Below are 17,595 nucleotides of genomic sequence, written 5' to 3'. Positions count from 1 at the left end.
CAGATAAATGTTAGAAAGAATATATCATTTGCTTGGGTAGAGAGGATGGGGCTATATTAATAAAATGAGGAAATGGAGTTTACACTGGGTTTGATAGAAAATAGAGACCCACTGGGAAATCAATGAAATAATATGAAGGAGAATACATGGTGGGTGTTTGTGTAAAATTGTAAAGGTGTACAAGATGGATCAGAGAGAAATGAGCCTAATGTCAAGAAAACCGAAAAAAAAAAGTATATTGAACTGAACCAGGAGCTAGATGACAAGGGCCTGGGTTTGAGTACTGTCAGTCAAAATGGAAAGAAAATATTGCTAAGATTTGTTGAACAAATGGAGCTGAAAAGGTTAAATTATGTAATACCATTACTTGGTGGCTTAGAAAAATACCTGGTGGTGCTGGTGAGAGTGGCAGCAAAGTTGATAGAGGAGCTGATAAAGATGAATGAGAGCTCTACACCCTGTATCTCCCAGCTGAGCCCAAGTTGCCATTGCCATTTCTCAGCTACAGAGTGTGACTGATGCCAGGATGCAGAACTAAAAGAGGGTGATTACTGGGTGTTGGGGTGAGGTATATAATACTATGTTGTTTGAGCAAATAATATTTCTGGAAAGTGACAAGATGAATGGTGTTAGTGTATATCCATCACAAGTCATATTAGACATTTTACACAGGCATACTCTCTCCAAAGAAACTCACTTCTACCTTCTTCACAATATTTCACCCCAATACCTTTCTTTGTCAGTCCTGTTTCTAGTAGGGAATTATGGGAAAGGAACTATTTATAATTTACTTTAAAAAATGTTTCTGTATTTGTCAGGACCTTCAGTCAAAGACATCCAAAAACAATTCTGTGGAAGTGAATGTTGCAAACAATATTTGTTTTTTCCTGGCACAGAAAACACATGACTAGTTTTAGCCAATGAAGCATGAGCAGCACAATGTGTGTAACATCTAGGCCAAAGTGTTTAAAAATGTGTCACTTCACACTGTCTCTTCCCCTCTGATGGTAACTGTGCAGACCGCGTGTTGAATCAGCCTGGATTCTTGAGTCACTGCATGGAGAAGAACTTGTCATGAGAGTTGCCTGATTTAAATCAGACGTGTGAGTAATAAATCTTTGTTCTGTTAAACTATAGCATTTACTTGTTATCACAGTCTTGTTTATATGCCTTGCCTGATACTCTAAGTTAGTGTGGCTTAGTGTAATTATAGTGATATAAGTCTCAGGACAAAAACAAAAACAAAAAACAAACAAACAAAGCACATAGCCTAACACTCCAGAGGTAACTGACATTAGGAATAGCTGGACTTCGGTGTTTTCTCATCTTTGTTTGCATTTCTCCTAGACAGGCTGTCTCTCTGAAATATTTCAGCCTACTTACCCAGTTTACTAGTCTAGAAAAACAAAACAAAGCAAAAACAAAGGCCTTTTTAAATTCCAATATTTGACTTACTCTGAACAAAACAAACAAACATGGAATTGGATTTCATTGTATTAACTTGGATTATGCATTTATCTCTTTGTTCATGAATATGAATCATGACTGTAGATTTAATGTGTTGTGGTTGACCAGGCCAGAGGCCAAAAAATGTGGTTGATCCCACCCAAATCATACAGATTAAAAATGAGTGAGGAGTGATTCCCCAAAATGAAATATAACTGTTATTACTAAAATAGGGTGAAATGAGGCTGGGCAGCCAAAAGAAAAGCCCATATTATATATTTTCAGTGTATACATTATCTCCTTATTACTTTAGACAACATTGTACAGGTATACCCTACAGAGTGTCTCTGTAGTTAACATTTCCTGATGGACTAATATCTTCTGGTTTTTAAAATTCAAACTTCATGGAGCTGACAAAACCCTCAACTGCAACATGTTTTAGCCTATGTTTGCATCATAAAATTTATATTTTTTGTCCCCAGAGTTCTATAACATTGCAAAATGGTGTTTAGGAAAAGGTTTGAGTTATATTCCAAAACCAATCAGTAGACTGTCAAAATCATGACAAATATTTCAAAATGTAGAAAGTACAAAGAGTGTCAACAAAGGAGGCAGGTAGGTTGAATGTGTCTGGTGCTAACAGGCACCACAGTGTCACACTCAAGGTGAGCCATTCTCTGCCACCAGGTATTTGTATTGAATGTCTTCCATATTGTTGCCAAGTTTTTGCCAAGAATTGTACAATGGGACCTCCTCCTGCCCAGGCCAAATAAAGGAAGTATTCATGAAAATTGTGGGGGTGCAAGCAAAGCAAATAAGAAAGTGATGGAAATGGAACTGAAATGTTACTGCATAAAATGTAATTAAAAGAAATTACTATATTAATTATTTGATAACCACAGACATATCCTGAGTATATATACTAACATGATAGTTTGTTAATTCTCTTGAAGTATTTTTACTGCATGTTTTAGTCATATTTAGAAATATGATGAGATTTTGGTTGAGACTTTTTTTTCCTACATAAAATAATGGGAAGATCTTCCAGGAATTATTTCGTTTTACTTTTAATTTTTCATAGCAAATAAGATTTTAGGAGTGAATTGCTATCTACAACCGGACATCTCTGTGTTTCTAAGCTGTTGTCTTGGCACTCGGCTCTGTAGCTTCTCCCCTCTAAAGTCACTTCCTCTGCTATTCTTTTCTATAGCAGTGGGGTGTCTAGAACTCTTACTGAATGAGGTGTGCAAGATAAGAGGTATGCTCATAAAAATGAGGTTCAATAGCTAGAAATGGTGCAAAATACTAGCATTTTCTAGACCTACTCTTAGGCTATACAACATCATTAAATAATGTCAAGCTTCTCATGGACTCTGAGACATTTCCTAGGGGACTTGATGAAATTCAAATCCTTTATTTTACTTTCCACACATTTATTGATTATACATTCATTAAGATGGCATGACACAGGACATATACTAAATAACTAATTAAGTTAATATTCAGTCCAATTTGTGATTGAAATATAAAGTGTTGGTAACACATTATAAAGCATAGAACATCTGAAATGATTGTTTTTCCCATTTTTGGGTGAACATCAATTGTGCTTTCTGGTTTGTTCACTTGTTCATTGATTTGACAAATATCCGTTGACTTTCTACTGTTTAGAGGGCTTATCCTGACTAAAATATTTCCACTTTAAAGGATGAATCCTAGCTCTTTGATAGATATTCTCTTTAATAATCTATTTAGAGAGAAGGTTTTGAAGAGATGGATAGGAATTCATTCACATCTTTGGCAACAGAGTTCTGGAAATGGAGTCACTCAGCTAAACAATACTGGAATGAATGAAGATAACAGCTATTTAAATACTTGAAGTGAGTTTCAACAATAAATAGTTTTCTTTGAATACTCATTCACTGTGTTAAACTATATGTCTTTTAATCTTCCTAATAACCTTTTGAAATAGTTCCTATTACTATAAATATTATATAAATAAGGAGAGGGTCAGGGATATGAAGCAATTCATCCATGATTACTTAAAAGAACATGGAAGCTAGAATATATAACTATTTGTGCCTTCAAAGATGGTTAGAATTTGCATAGGCTCATAGGCACAACCCCTTTATCACAAGCAAAGGCATAGAGAATATCCATGAAAATCAGATTAAAAACCATTACTGACCAATCTAACTGGAAAGAAAAAATGTATGGGGAAGGTATCACAATTCACATGCCATTTAAAGATAATATAATCTCTGGTATCTCTTGCTGTGTAACTGACCACCCTACAACCTGGTGTGAAGGATAACAAACACTTCGCATCACTCAAAATTCTGTAGGTAGACTGGGCTCTGTGGGGTGGTTCCTCTGTTCTGTAGGTGTCAGATGAAGCCGTGGTAGGTCAGAGGCTTGAATCGGTTGGAAAGCAAGGTTATTTACTCAGTTCACCCATAGTGAGGGCTGTCTGCTAGGAGCTTTGCTGGCCTTTTGACTGGAGTGTATTTGCTCTTCTCCACATGGCCTGTCCATATGGCCTGGGTTTACTACAGAAGGACATCTGAAATCGAATGGAAAATGTATGGAAATAGAGCTGCATGTATCATAAGTTTATATGGTGTCTTTTTCCATTCCATTCTATCCGAGCAAATCATGGGGCTAACTCAGTTTCGAGGGAGAAGAAATAGACTCACCTCTGGTTGGGAGGAGTGCCAAAGTACTTCTGGCCATTTATAATGAGAGAAGCAGGACAGGTGTGGGATTATAAAAAGAGTGCTAGGGAGCATGCGCATCAGAGGGCATCCTTCTCCTGCATACTTCAGATTTCAGATATTCAAGAAACACTGCTTAGACCATACAGAACATATGTATGGGTTTGGTTTCACCATTGCTTAACTATCTGTAAGCCTTGGTGTAGGTGTAAACCTTGCTGCATATAGAGTATATAACTAATCTAGAAAGTGTCAAGAACTAGAGGAGCAGAAAAAAAAATGTTTTTAATGCATCCTGATAGAAATATAGATATGAAGAAAGTGAAATCAAATTTTGTTTTGAAGAATTCTGAGGATTTTTATTTCTACTTTCATGAAATAGACCAGTGGTGTAAAATATAGGGTCTTCAAAATGATTCATGAGGGAGAGAACAAAAAATTAGACCTTACATTAATGTTTATTATTTTACTCGTCCTTAAAGTACTTTTATCTTATGTATTATAATATGCATAATATGTTCAACTAGTATTGTACTATGCATAATTTATAAAGCAATGTATTTTTGTTGCAAAATGTGTACTCAAAAATTTTTATTTATAGCTGTTTATGATGACAGTTGTTAGGGTTTATAGATTATTAATCTAAGATGAAAGTAACCAAGGTAACATCAAGTAATTAAGCAAATTCATCACTATTTAAAGGAAAAAATAACAACTTTGAGGATAAGTGATCAAATTTTATTGTTAGCAAAGAAAGCAGTGTCTATTAAATTATATTTTCTTTACTTAGAGGGCCAAGGTACTATATTTGCATGTGGTGATTAGTAGAATACTCATCATTATATTTGAGCCTGTAACTAAATGTCCAAAGAAAAACCCTTGATTACTAAAATTGATTTATTAAGCACTTGATTGTCTAGAACATTATTCTGAATCATAATTGTATTAGCAGTTATTTTTTTTCTTTACACCAAACTCCTTAAAAGCATGCATCCTTTCCTCTTTTAGAACCCTTGTCTCTACATGTCACCTTAAAATTTCTTCCCATTTCTCTCAGTTTTGGGTGCTGCAGCATTTCATAAAGTTCCTGCATGTGCTATTGATGCTTTTTATTTCTTTGGGAACGCAGTACTTCTTTTTATCCCACTCAATACCCTGTAGGACCTCAGCAAAGTCACTTGGTATCTTTGTCCTTAGCCTCCTAGTATGGAAAAAGCCAACTGTCTCTTCCTTTTAATAAGCGCCATTAAGAAATAAGGAAGATTCCAGCTACTACCTTCCTTTTACAAACAATTTTGAAAAGTCTGTATGAGGGTAAGAGGGACATTGGAGAGAGCCTTGGCAGTCACTGGGAAGTCTACAGAAGGGGGAGCCCAGTGCTCACACATCCTGTGTTGGGTGTGGGTGAAGGGAAAGGGTGCTGCTGATATAGAAGCACTAACGATATGTTGGCTTGGAACTAGAGAAGAACCCAGTGGTTTGAAAAATCTGTGTCATGTGTCCAGTTGATTTGTTTTGAATAATCAATAGAACAGAGCTGAAAAATTGAGTCAAGAGTGAGGGTAAGGCAGGTATTTCCTAATAAGTTGTGATCTACGTCAATAAAGGTTTGGTGTCTGTGTTAGTTTTGGTCCCTCAAGAAATAGATGCCATGATGGGATTGAACTGCAGGACGTTTACTGAGGTAAAGGTCTGTGAAGCTTAAAAGGAGAGGGGAAGCCAGAGGAAGATGGGGAGGGTTCGTACCACTCTGCAGTTCTGACACTTGAGGAGGAGAGGGGGAGCAAGGAGCACAGAGTAGGAAGTCTCAGTCTGGAGGCAGTTGAAGAAATTTTTGGCAGGGCGATAGAGAGTCCTTGAGCCAAAGGCTGTTGTTAAAATAATCCTGTGTCTTACAGGATAGATCTACATTACTATTCCCATCGTGCTCAGCCATTGCATGGGAGCAGCCCAGAGGAAGTGGGGCATTGGCATGAATGTGGGGATAAATTCAGAAGGGCAACTGCTGGGGCAGTCAATCAATCATAGTCCCTGCAGCAGATCTCAGTGGCACATTTTCCAGGCTGCCACAGTGTCCAGTGGACCACGATATCACTCATTCTGTACTTAAACTGGATTAAATAATATAGAACATATCCCTTTGTGATTCAGACTCCGGACAGCAGATTTTTCTGAGTCCTTGGGGAAGATGAGATAATAATAAATGCCATGTTTTCATTTTATTCTATGAACTATATCCATGCCAGGCAGTTTACATGTATTTACATTTAAGTATGCAATGAGGTAGCCACTAGTATTTTAATACTTTACAGATAAGAAAATGAATTTATTGAGATTATGGTTCTTACTCAAGGTTACATATGCTGTAATGACATAGTTCTTAACCATCATCATAAACAAAAAGAAGTTTTTAATACCAGTGGATCCCAGTTCTATCTAGGAATTTGAATCTCACTTACAATTTATCACAACAGAATCTGACCTATTGAGGGCTATGCAGCTTTCACACTGTCCTTGAAAGTCTTTTCTTTTTTTTATATTACAGCCCCAGTATTTTCCCTGCTAGCTTTTGGTTTTATATTTCACTAAAGAATCATTACATTCTAGTCCTTTTTCATGTGAAATATGCCTTATGCTTTCCTCACTATATTCAGGAAGTACACACATGAGGCTTTTGATAGATGCCTGTGGTATACAAGGAAGGGAAACAGAATTAATGGAACTGTGTTTACAGTATTTTAATGTTACAGAAACATTATTTCCTAAAGCCTCCTTGGACTAACTCAAAGTTTTAATGACTGCTGGATTTAGGCTCCCTGAGGGCTGGAACTCTCTCTTTTTCAAAATAACACCAAAGAAAAGACCCTTGTTCAAGCTAAGAGCTCAGTCAACAGCTCCTTAACAAAAGAAATGGCAAAATAAAGAACTCTGTTCCTTATGTTCTTTAATAACAACAACTAATATTTCTTGAGTATTTGTTGTGCATGAGGTACTTTTCTAAGCACAATGTGCACATATTAACTCATTTTATCCTTACCAAACTATATGAGTTTAATAATTGTCCTTATTTTATAGATGTGCAAACCACAACACAGAAAAGTGATTTAATTTGCCCAAGGTCATATAACCAGCAATGCTAGAGCTAGGATTTCAAGCTGGGTGGTCATTCATTGCATGCGATAGCCTCTCTACTTAGTAATGACTAATTACTTTGTAAGAAAGTAGTACAGGGTAATAACCAACGATTAATTATTCAGTAGTTCTGCTGGTGCAATAACTAATGGTGAGGTGAAATAATTTGTCAGAATTGTTTTTACTCACCTGTTGGGATGGTCATACAAGGATTCCATATTGAGAATACATTTATTCACTTATTTTCCCTTCCTTTATTCACAGGAAATGTAAAAGAGTGAACAGAGAGGTGATGGGAGAAATACATTCCCTCTGACCCAGCTTAGTCTAGACTGCAAGCCTGCTGCTGGGCACTACTGGCTCCGTTTGGAGAAAGAGTAACCCTTATTACTTCCTCCTTCAGGCTGTCACTTTGCCAGGGAGCAAAGGGGAAAGTCTAGCCAGAGGGTGGGAGAAGCAAAACCTTTGTTTGTGAATGAATTCCACTCAATGTCAAATTTCTGGAGAAGAGATTGTTGGTCACTTTAAAGAAAGAAGCTCAGTGTACTCATGGTATTGACCAGGGGCTGACTATGCACCTACATCTGTAAAGTTTTACTGGGTCACTGCCACACTCATTTATTTACAAACTGTAGCTGCTTTTGCACTATCCAGTGGAGCTGACTGGTTTCAACAGAAATATCATGGCCCATAAAGCCTAAAATATTTACAAAGCCTAAAAAAATTATAAAATATTTATGCGGCCCTTGACAGAAAATATTTGTTGGCCCCTAGTCATGAGCATTATGGAAGCTCATTCCATGGCTCTGGAGCTGAATTGTCAGTGTTGAGATCCTGGCTGACACCCCCTCGCTGCGGAAATTTGGACATGATACTCAGCCTTTCAGCATCAGTTTCCCACTTTTCTAAAGGAGGATGATAATATTTACCTCCTGAGGTTTCTCCAAGTTAAGTGTATTAGTACATGTTAATCCCTTAATGTGATGGTGACACATAGTGAATACGCAGTAAATGTAAGCTGTAATTTATTTTATCATCATTATTTTTGCTTTACCATTATTAAGCCTTAAATTCTTTCTTTGCGTACCCAATCCAAGATCCTTACAGTTAAGTGGAAAATGCAAACAGCTCCCTTATGAATTAGGCCATTTGTACCAGGGCTAATTATTAGTATTTGCCCAGTTGTGTATAAACTACAAATGCATGGCTGCCTGGGCTGGCACCACTCTCACCATTCACATGGAGAAGCCAGAATGTGAATTTTCCAACCTGCATAAATTGTTTTTTAGTATGTTTGTAAGTTCTTCATAATTAGTCACTTTCTTGAAATGAATGGATGGATCAATTATAAGCATGACTCTGGTGGTTTCTGTGATTTCCCTCTATCTAGAGAGGAGTGATATATATATATACATACATATATATATATATATATATATATATATATACATATATATATATATATAAATGGGGTAGGAGATATAAGGGACTAGGAGAGCTATGAGGGATGTGTGGTCTGATGTGCCAGCAAGTGAATTGAATTCCAGCCTTTGTGGTCCTTTAGGAGGTCAAAGAGCAAGCTGCAGACACAGAGGTTCTGCGGAGCTGTCTGTGGCTTCAGTGAAGCTGCTAATGGAATAATGATAGTTCTTGACACAAAACAGAAGTTGTTCTATTTTTAGGCAAGAGGAGCTATCTATGCACCAGAGACGGTTCACACACATTCTTCTTTTAGAGGACACTGAAAAATGCCCACACGGTTCTGTTTCCTAACCCCCTGTTGCCTTACATAGATGATGGTCGCTCTGTTGCCGTATGTAAAATGATGGCCATACAGAGAATCCTAATAATACTACTACCATGTATTAAGCATTTACTATGTACCTGGAACTGTGCGAAGCATATTATCGCAATGAATCTTGACAAGAATCCAATGAGGCAACACTAATATTGTTTGCATTTTACTGATGAAACTTTTTAGAGGAGTTTAATACCCTTTTGGGTGTGAATAGCAGAATTGATTTCAAGTCCATTTCTGGTTGACTTCAGGTTCCAAGCACAACTGGAAATGGAAAATTGGATATAATTAGTTTAAAACTCTCAGGTCTCAAATCAAATTAGAGTAATGATTCCCTAGCCTTTCATTATTTTCACAGCATATTGTTCTGTAGTCCATGGACTGGAAATGAACAAAGCAGTCAGTTTATAATGCGATGGTATTTCATGTCAGTAGAAGAATTTAGCCAACAAGGGCCAGGATCTGAAGTTGAACTTAGGAATGGGAGAAGGACATAGGCCATGTTATTCCAAGGACATAGAAATAGACAATGGCATCAGTCCAACAGTCACCTTCTGAGAGGACTTCAGTTACCTTGAAAGGTGGGCTGTGTGAGAACAGGCACTTATTTGAGTTCTGGGAAGCAAGTCAATAAAACAATCCTGTGGTTTGGATCAGGTGTCCTATCTGAAGATTTTGGTGAAAGATCGACAAGTCTTTATAAAAGAGAACTGGAGTGACTGTAGTTTTTCAGGACAAATATGTACTAAAATATCATTTGTCAGAACAGAGGCCCAACTACTCAGATTATGACAAGTAATAAGAAATAGATCAGCATACATTTCAAAACAAAATCTTTCAAGAACTGTGTCAACCACCAGCCATGTGCCAGTTACTGGGACTGAAATATTAGACCAAGGTTCCAAAATTTTCCCTGACTACAGTCAAGCATGGCTGGTGTAGTATCTGAGAATGAAGATCAGTGAACTTAGTGAGAGTAAGACCAAATGAATAAAGCTTCAGATATGATTGTTTCTTATAGTTTCAGATTGTATATAGGTTTGGTTCTCTTTAAAGCAGATATCTAAACTGAGGCAGTGACTCATGGGACATGGCGGTATTCAAATCCTAGAATGATATATGCCATTTATTCATCACTGACTCTTGCATTCATTCATTTCTTTGAGGAAAATTATTGAGTTTCTATATATATCAGGCACTATGCTAAGTGCTGGGGATCCAAGTTATATATGATTTCTTTTCCTTTCCATGTGGAGCTTAAAGGGTAAGGAAGAGGTTCACAGATTATAATAGATACAAAAATGATGTAGGGAGAAGTTAAAAATTCAGATATAGATACCTTCTCTGAGCTGCAGATTAAGACTAAGTGGGTCAGAGTAAATGGACTTGGAATATGCATTTTCATCAAGCACCCCAGGAGATGCTGATCAATCCAATTTGAGGCCAGTATCTGGAGAACTCTGATTTAGATAAATATGAGAGTCTATGGTAAGATTTCTTCTGTGTGAACTCTCAGATATCAGTGCAAAAGAGGAAAAATCTGGCATTTTGAACTTTATTGAAATAAAATAGATTACTTAAGGAAAAAGCAGATTACTCATTCCTGAATATTTAGCCTAGCATATATACTCCCTTGCCTGAATTTTGTATAGGAAGGAGAATCCCACATCTTTTAAAACATTTCTAACACTGATATCTGTGCTTCTGTACATCAAGCCTTAAACAGCCCAAAACTAATTTTCCTCTTTATTTCAGTTAAGACCTCTATTTTTCAATGACAGTTTAGTGTTAATTTTATCCTTTCCTTTTCCTTTTTTCTATTCCTCCTTCCTTCCATTTTTCCCTCCCTCCTTTTCTTCTTTCCTTCCCTTGCCTTTGAATGATTTACCATACCACTTCCTTACTACTATTGATTCAGATGTTTCTTCTGAGAAATTTGTAGCCAAAATTTTTAAATGAAGTTGAATAATATTCCATGAATACAACTAATTTGAAATATACAAGAGGCAGCATAAATGAAAGTATTATTATCAGCGTTCATTCAAATGCCAGGATCACCTTTAATTACCTCAATATCCCTGGAAAGAGGGCAAAATTCATATAATCATTTCTCTATTACAGATGAGTTAGAGACTGATTAAAGCTAAATGCTTTCACAATATATCACAGTGTTTCAGTTATCTATGAATGTATAACAAATCACAAAACTAAGCCCCAAATTTAGTGGCTTAAAACACCCAATTTGTTATTTCTTATGATTCTGTGGGTTGGTTGGATTGTTTTTCTGGAGATTTCATGCAGCCACAGTCATCTATCTGTTGGATCAGGTAGGAGGGCTGGACCATGCACCTTGGTTTTTCATCTTGTTCTTTTTTCACAGCCTGGTGGTCTCAGGTTATGAGAGGAAAGAAGCCACAGGTCCTACTGAGGCCTCAGCTTAGAATGGTTTCCTCCATACTCTTTTAGTGAAGGCTAGTCACAAGATGTAAGAAGTGAAAAAGTAGACTGTGCAAATTGAGAGAAATAGCAGTCATATTGCAAAGAGGCTTGCATGGTAGGAATGGAAGAATCTGGCCACATTTTATAACTTATTACAATTTAACCAGTAAATTTGGGAAGTTTTTTGCTCTCTGGCCACAAATTCTTCACATTTTTCACATGCAAAACATACTCAACCCTGCTGTAGTATCCGTGTCTCATTCCAATTTTACCTTCATACATGAAAGACTCATGTTGTAGGTTCTCCTATTCATGGGAAAGAATATATTCTTAGATTAGTTTAGGGTCAACTGCTGCTCCCTGAGAGTACTACTTTAGTCTGCTGTTCTCTTCTGATCTTGATTCTGACCTCTGGGCTCTTGGCTATGCCCACTGAGGTGTCGTTAATATTCCATGTTTATAGTTAGGTGACTTAATCATGCTGCTTCTTGCTTATAGAATTTGGGAAACTAACGGGCCTTTTTAAATTTTGAACTATATCTTTTGGTCCAAGCTGGTAAATCACCCATAAAAAATTTGTTTTTTTATAAGTATGATTGAGGTTAACTCTGTGCCCCAAAGACATACCCATAGTTCCTTGTATGACAGACATTTCTCTACCTGGAGCTGCACATACAGCTGCTAAGGAACTACATCTTTAGGATTTCAGAAGTGTCTGGTACCACCACCTTGAATCTTTCTGAGGTCTTAACAAAGGGACTTCGAGCCACATCCTTGTTTTGATCTCGGTCCTTAGGTCATTTCTTACTTTGAGAAGATTTTGTCATTTGGAGAGACCAGAAATGTGAAATCATTTTATTTTCCAACCCAGAAAGTCTGGGCTCCTTTTTATTTATTTTAAATGCTGTTTGCATAAAGGAGAATTCCTTTTTTAGCTCTTCATTCCAGTATCATAATTTATAATGGTCAGTTTAAAAATAAAAGTCAATTGACACATTTAACATTCTGCCCTGAAACTTTAGCTGGATCCACAAATCCATTACTTGCATTTTTTGACATCCCAGGAGACAGTTTCCAAATCTCCCACAATATAATATAGGTTTCCCTTGTCCAAGTCTCTGAGAGTAGTTTCTTCAGGTACATGAGGTATATTCCAGCCTCCATTAAATGTCTCCTGGCTGCTAGTCCTATCCCTGCCTCTTGCCTGGTCTGAGAACCAGTGCCACCTGAGTTAGGTTTTGGTTGTGGGAGCACCCACTTCTGATACTACTTTCTCTCTTAGTTATTATTGCTGTATAACAAATCACCTAAAACTCACTATCTTTAAACAACAATTTATTATTTCTCATGACTTTGTGTGACAATTGGGTAGTTCTGCTGGTTTCTCTTGACATCAGTCATGTCACTTAAATATTCTGGTGGATTAGCTGGAATTGCCAGAATATCTGGACTCTCTCCACCATATCTTTCAACCCAGGCTTCCTCACAGTCTAATGGTCTCATGATTTCAAGGGAACAAGTACAGAAGTATCAAGGCCTCTTCAAGCCTCAGCTTGAAACCTGCATCACATCACTTCTGCTACATGGAATGGTCAAAGCAGTGACAAGATCAGTAGAGATTCATGGAGTGAAAATACTGATTCCTGTTCACTTTGGGATGAGTGGCAGCACCACGAGGCAGAAGAGAAAGTGTACGGAATAGGAATAGGAGGGGTTATTACAGTTGAGGGGTACTTTTTTTCTTTTTGAGATGACATTTGAAAGTTTCTGAAATATTTTCAGGAAAACAACAATGGTGTATATGCAGAAATGAATATTCTAGGAACTATAAACCAGTTTTGAGTTGTAGGAAGCATGCCTCTATATTTAGTCAATTAATCAGCTATTAACCAAGGGGAGTCCTTCAGTGCTACACATTTGAACAACTGAGCAACAGGCATTTCCTAAGAGAGTTTAGATACATGGAATTTTAAGGACATATTATCTACCTGAGAGATTTTATCTCATAATGACTTTGATGAGGACAGTGAATGGGCAAGTTTAATTGAACAGACAATTAAAATTATACTTAGAAATAAAGAAGTATGTTAATCTTAAGTATACCTCCCAGTTATTTGGTATTGCTTCTCTCTGGACTTGCTTAGAGAAAAATGAGTTTTCCTCCTCCTTGAATTTGGCTATCAACTCTGTCTATGCCATGTGATGGATGAAACTTGGCAGGCAGTGAAATAGTAAGGAACCAGGCAGGAACCAGACTGGGAAATAGACACCCGTGGTGAAGAGGCTGACCCTCCTCCTTAGGAGGAGTCCAGGGGGTACAGTGCCTGCTCTCCACAACAATAAGTGTGTGTGCTTTTGGTCCTTGGTAGATGTCAGGAGGACACATTCAGGGTCTAACAAAGAACAGGTATCACACTAAGGTTTCTCAACAGGAAATGGTATGTGATGATACAAGAAGGAAATTGGTGGGAGGCAGGTTTGAAAGCATGTAGCATGACCTTAGATGTTGGAAGAGCTGGAGATAATACGGCAGAATAGGATAGGTCAATAGGGTGTTTATAAAGATAGTATTCTGGTTAAACCATCAGCTTTAGATTGCACAGATCTGGATGTAAATCTTTGTCCCTCCTTTTATTAGTTCTTCAAACTTGAGCATGTTATATATTCTGCTCCTTAGTTATCTAAAAAATAATTGGGAGTAAATATAGCTATTTTGATTTTTTCTTTGAGGATTAAATGAATAGTATATGCATAAAGCTGTAACAAGTGTCTGATATAAATATTATTCCTCCTTCTCCTCCTAGTACTAGTAGCAATCACAACAAAACCAGCAACAATAATAAGGATGGAGTTCAGGCTTGGAGAGAAATGTGGGGAAAATATTCTTCAAAATATAGTCTAAGATGGGGATTTCAGTTAAAAATAAGGACCAAATTCCTTTCTTAAGGTTGGGATATACTGGGTTATAGTGGAAAGAAAGTAAAAGTAATTGATCGATAAGTCACCCAAGTTACTGCATTTGGCTCCTTAAATTTCCTTACAATACAGCCTCAGAGCAGGTTCAGAAGGGAGCCTGTGGAGGTGAAGAAAAGGAGGAAGAAATTGAAATGGAGAAGCCAAATGATGAAAGAAAGAATGGCAACTGGGTAGGGGGTCAATACTTGGAAGCCAGTCAGAACATCACACCGAGAAGAAAGCCTTCTGTTGGTCTGCCCTGTTTGCATGCTGGCACATTTTTTAGCCACCACAGTTATCTCACCTCAGTTATCTGGCAGAGCAGCGAATCATTGTAACTTCTGTCCTCACTTCATTCCTTATGCTGTGAAGAGAGTCTCTGGCTGTTACTCATCCAGCTAAACAACCTAACTACCTCTCTACTCGGTCCTTAATGCCCACCTGCGGGCAGGGAGTTCATCCTAAAAGCACATCTGGGCTCAGAGACCTGATCCGTCAGTTTTCTTGAGCTGCACAAATTCTACAGGAGGTGCAAATGGACCAGAAGAGAATCACTTCCAGGAAGAAATAGAGGGCTGGGCATTGCTCTTGTTCCTAGTGGCACCAAAAGCTCGGAAAGGAGCTGGGTCACGCCTTCCTTGGAGCTATCATTTGGTAGGCTGCCATTCTGGAAACACTGTCCTGTCAGTTTCTAGCACCTTGTATCCTAGATTGTAAGATTGCAGCTGCATGGAAAGTTTCTCACCTCAGCGCTGGTATGTGTCTTGGAGCCTGTCAGTGTATATTCATCGTGATAATTATATTTCATTTTTAAAGTTAATTATATTTTTTATAGAAAGCAAAAGTATTCCAAAAGAAAAAAAAAGATTAAATCCTCCTCTAACTATACTTTGATATAACTCTCTGTCACGCATGAAAAATTGTCGTTATGAGCAGTATCCTGTTGATTTTTACAATTACAGTTCTGCATGCCATGATATTTTGTGGGCATGACTTACATGTTTCCATGTACAATTTGTTCTCATGTAGTTCTCCCACCCCTGATCAACTACTGTATGTTTTGTTCTCTTAATATTTATACATTCTATAATAATGTTTTTCTGGTTATGTGTTTATTATCACTTAATATGCTATTATCTTAACTACAACCACCTTGTCACCACTGGTAGAATGTAAGGCATGTTTTTCCCCTTGTTTCTTCCCAAGTCAAAGATTCCCCCTAGTGTTATTGTTGGTTTTGATGGTGATACCAGCAGTAGTAGCAATAATGTATCAGTCACTTTATTGTCTACTTTATGCATTTATCTCATTTAATCCTTACAACAAAATTTCAAAGCAGCTATTCCTACCTTCGTTTCTTTACAAATGAAAAAACAAACTTCAGAGTAGCTAATTTTCTTTGTTCCTGAAGTACCACCAGTGTCAAGGAATACACCTGGCACACAGTAGATCCTCAGTAAATATTGTCAAAAGAATGCGTGAGTAAGGTGGAAAAGAAAAGGTTATTTTCAGCCATTCAGATTATACAAAAAAGAGATTAATAGAAATGGTAAAGTGTTATTTATAAACACAGTTGCCTTTTGAGGACAGCTATGTTATTTTAAAGACTCTTTGTTCAGGTGAGTGCTTTGATACCTGGCTGAGTTATTTGCTGTTTGCTATGTGAGCCTCCATAAGGACCCTCAAATTTTCCTGGAAAGGAGAAAAAGTGTGGAAAGGTTAGGTGAATGCAGAGGTAAGACTCAGACCAGGAAATAATGTACAGCAGACTCAAAAATCAGAACCAAAAGGGAACTTTAAAATGTGAACTCCCTAGAAATTTTAAGTCTTTCCGAGGAATGCTCCAAAGAAATCAATCTGATTTCAACTTAATGAATTGGAAGACATGATCTAGTGTTGCACAGGCCTGGGCAGAGAAAGCATTCTCTTTTCTCAAAAACCGAAAATAACATATAAACTATGTATTGAGCAAAGGGGGAATATGGATTTTTGTTAACTGAATGTAAAAAAAAAAATCCACTAAAATTTACAGTAAGGAACTAAAATAGCACATCTGTAAATATTAAAGATAACTCTAACTTACAAAGATGTGTTAATGAAGGCACGGCATTAGGAAATGGATAGAGAAGTAAGGAAATTACCCTGTTTGTATGGATGATGGTCCTCTTCCTCAGACGCCATATAGTTGCCTTCTAAAATCTTGGTTAAAGTATAAATTGGACAAAATTAAAACAAGCCAAAAGGGAGAACAGTAAACTTTCAAAACTCAAATAGCATGGTGATGTCAGTTCTCTTAGAGGGGACGCTTAAGAGTGATGCAGTCAGTCATTTCCCAGAATATGTTTATCAAGGTGGTTGACGTAGGGACCCTCCTGTGGGCCTTGGTTGCCACTGCATTTGCAGTTTCCCATATGCTTAGCCTATTTTAAGGGTTCTATAAGGGTAGCACACTTTAATGGTATTCCTTCTCTGCCATGTGAACTCTTCCATAACCTCTGAAGTCCAATTCAAAGACTACTTTTTCTTTGAAACATTCTCAACTTCCTTTTCTCCCTCTATGGCAGGAATAATTTTTCTTCTTTTGCTGTGCTCTGATATCATGTCTTACACAATTCTCTTGTAGCCTTAAAGTTTCTATTGTGAGTATCACATAGACATTGTCTTCTCTGTTGGATTGTGTGCTCTTTGAATGTCAAGCATATACATTATTCATTTCTGCCATGTATGCAAATAGTTATCAAATATTTAATAAAAGAAGGGAAAAAAATAATGAACGAGTGAGTGAAAGAATGGAGGTGACCCTGAATGAAGGGCATGTTCTGTATCAAGTCCAGTTTACTGATAAAAAAAAGTAACAATGAGGACCATTTAAAGTGGTCATACTTATAGCTAAGATTTATTGGTTACCCACCAATGTCCAGCTCTGATGGTTACTTTCCACACATGATCATCATCCTTACAATAGCCATTCCAAGTAGGTGATATTAGCTCTGTTTCACATTCAACTTGGTAGCAACCATAAAATGTATTTATTATTATTCCCATTTTGCAGATGAGTAAGTGGAGGTTCATTGAGATCCTAGACTTGCCCAAAGTTACATAGCTACTAAGTGT

Source organism: Manis pentadactyla, chromosome 9 (genome assembly GCF_030020395.1).
Source record: "Manis pentadactyla isolate mManPen7 chromosome 9, mManPen7.hap1, whole genome shotgun sequence".
Classification (NCBI taxonomy): domain Eukaryota; kingdom Metazoa; phylum Chordata; class Mammalia; order Pholidota; family Manidae; genus Manis; species Manis pentadactyla.
This window is presented reverse-complemented; position numbering follows the sequence as displayed.